Consider the following 2,786-nt stretch of genomic DNA (forward strand, 5'->3'; position numbering starts at 1 on the left):
CTCCCTCAAGCAGCTGCAAATTTTTCAAGCCTCCCTTCTCCGTCCTGAAGTCTATCTCAGATAAGGCGTCGGAAAAAGAGGACGCGAGACGAGATGTTCGCGGAAATCATGGAATCCACCCGCAGTGAAAGAGCTCATCTGAATGAGTGGAAGGACACGGTTTCAAAGTACAGGAAAGATGCCAGTGAACGTGAGGACAGGAGGGACCAACGTGAGGAGAGGAGAGATGCTCGAGATGAGAGGTGGCAACAGGAAGATCAGAGGAGGCAGGATGCAACGCTAGGGCTGCTGCGTGAGCAAACAGACATGCACCGGCGTCTGGGGGAGCTTCAGGAATGGCAGCAGGATCACAGACTGGTGCAACAGCCCTGTATAACCTCCCTCCCCCCTCCCCATGTTCCATAGCCTCCTCACCCAGACGTGTAAGAACACGGGGGGCGGGGGAGGCTCCGTGCACCCTCCCATTCCACCCCAGTGGACAGCCCAAGCAAAAGGCTGTTATTTTCTTAACCTTTTTTTAGTGGCCTTTTCCTTCCCGCCGATCCTCCTCCCAAACCACATCCGGGTTCTCTCCCTCTTTTTATAATCAATTAATAAAGAATAAATGATTTTTAAATGATAGTGACTTTATTTCCCTTGAAAGCAAGCTGTGATCGAAGTGGGAGGGTGGGTTCCTTACAGAGAAGGAGTCAATAAAGGGGGCGGGTTTTCATCAAGGAGAAACAAACAGAAATTTCACACTGTAGCCTGGCCAGTCATGAAACTGGTTTTCAAAGCTTCTCTGATACACAGCGCTTCCTGGTGTGCTCTTCTAATCACCCTGGTGTCTGTCTGCGCATAATCAGCAGCCAGGCGATTTGCCTCAGCCTCCCACCCCTCCATAAAGGTCTCCCCCTTACTTTCACAGAGATTGTGGAGCACACAGCAAGTGGAAATAACAATGGGGATATTGGTTTGCCTGAAGTCTGGCATTAAGGGGTAGGCTGGGTCCCCAAGAATAACTATTGGCATTTCAACATCCCCAATGGTTATTTTCTGGTCCGGGAAGTAAGTCCCTTGCTGCAGCCATTTAAACAGAGTGGTGTTCCTGAAGCATCATGAACCCTTCCCGGCCAGCCCACGTTGATGTTGGTGAAACGTCTCTTGTGATCCACCAGTGCTTGCAGCACCATTGAAAAGTACCCCTTGCAGTTTATGTACTGGGTACCCTGGTGCTCCCGTGCCAAGATAGGGATATGGGTTCCATCTATCGCCACACCACAGTTAGGGAATCCCATTGCAGTAAAGCCATCCACTATGACCTGCACATTTTCCAGAGTCACTACCTTTCGTAGCAGCAGCTCAGTGATTGTTTTGGCTACTTGCATCACAGCAGCCCCCACAGTAGATTTGCCCACTCCAAATTGATTCCCGACTGACCTGTAGCTGTCTGGCGTTGCAAGGTTCCACAGGGCTATCCCCACTCGCTTCTCAACTGTGAGGGCTGCTCTCATCTTGGTATTCTGGCGCTTCAGGACAGGGGACAGCAAGTCACAAAGTTCCATGAAAGTGCCCTTACGGATGCGAAAGTTTCGCAGCCACTGGGAATCGTCTCACACCTGCAACACTATGCGGTCCCACCAGTCTGTGCTTGTTTCCCGGGCCCAGAATTGGCATTCCGCGGATAGAACCTGCCCCATTAACAACATGATCTCCAAAGCACCGGGGCCCTCGGTTTGAAAGAATTCTGTGTCCATGTCCATGTCCTCATCACTCTTGTCGCTGCGCTGCCGTCGCCGCCTTCTCCTCGCCTCATTTTTCTGGTCCTGGTTCAGCATAAACTGCACGAGAACGCGCGAGGTGTTTATAATGTTCATTACTGCTGTCTTGAGCTGAGCGGGCTCCATGCTTTCCGTGGTATGGCGTCTGCAGTATTCACCCAGGAAAAAAGGCGTGAAACGGTTGTCTGACGTTGCTTTCATGGAGGAAGGGGTGAGGCTGTACCCAGAACCTCCTGCGACAATGTTTTTTGCCCCATCAGGCACTGGGATCTCAACCCAGAATTCCAATGGACAGGGGAGATTGCGGGAACTGTGGGATATCTATGGGATAACTACCCACAGTGCAACGCTCTGGAAATCGACGCTAGCCCCGGTGCATAGACGCACACCGCTGAATTCATGTGCTTAGTGTGGCTGCATACATTCGACTTTATACAATCTGTTTCCAAAATTTGAATTCTGTAAATTCGGATTAATCTCATAGTGTAGACATACCCTTTTTATTCTGTGGTGCCTCCCATGATGAATCCGATCATTTATAGCATGAGGAAAAAGTATATGGAAGCTGCCCTGTGGAAAATGATTGAGTCAAGGCTATTCTCCAAAAAATAAAATGGCCATCTTTCTCCCATGACCATCGTCTCATTCTGTGTTTCTTTATTAACATAATCAACTCTTGATATTATTGTCTCCGTGAGAACATAACGTGCAATCCATTTATGCACACTGAGGTATTTACACTGGTAAATATCTAAAAAAACTGCACTCAGGTCAATGGAGTTACTATAAATTTACACCTATATAAATACCCTGTCTTCACACAGTGGCCAATATCAGATGATTCAGAGAGAATGAACAGAACAGGGCAATTATTGAGTGACCCCTCCTGTGTAGTCCAATTCCAGCATCTGGCAGTCAGAGACTTAGGGTCACCCAGAGCACAGGGTTGCATGCCTGACCCTCTTGGTTAATACCCTTTGATGGACCTATCCTCCATGAACTTATCATGTCTAGCTATCCATCCAT

The sequence above is a fragment of the Malaclemys terrapin genome, chromosome 13 (genome assembly GCF_027887155.1).
Source record: "Malaclemys terrapin pileata isolate rMalTer1 chromosome 13, rMalTer1.hap1, whole genome shotgun sequence".
NCBI lineage: Eukaryota > Metazoa > Chordata > Testudines > Emydidae > Malaclemys > Malaclemys terrapin.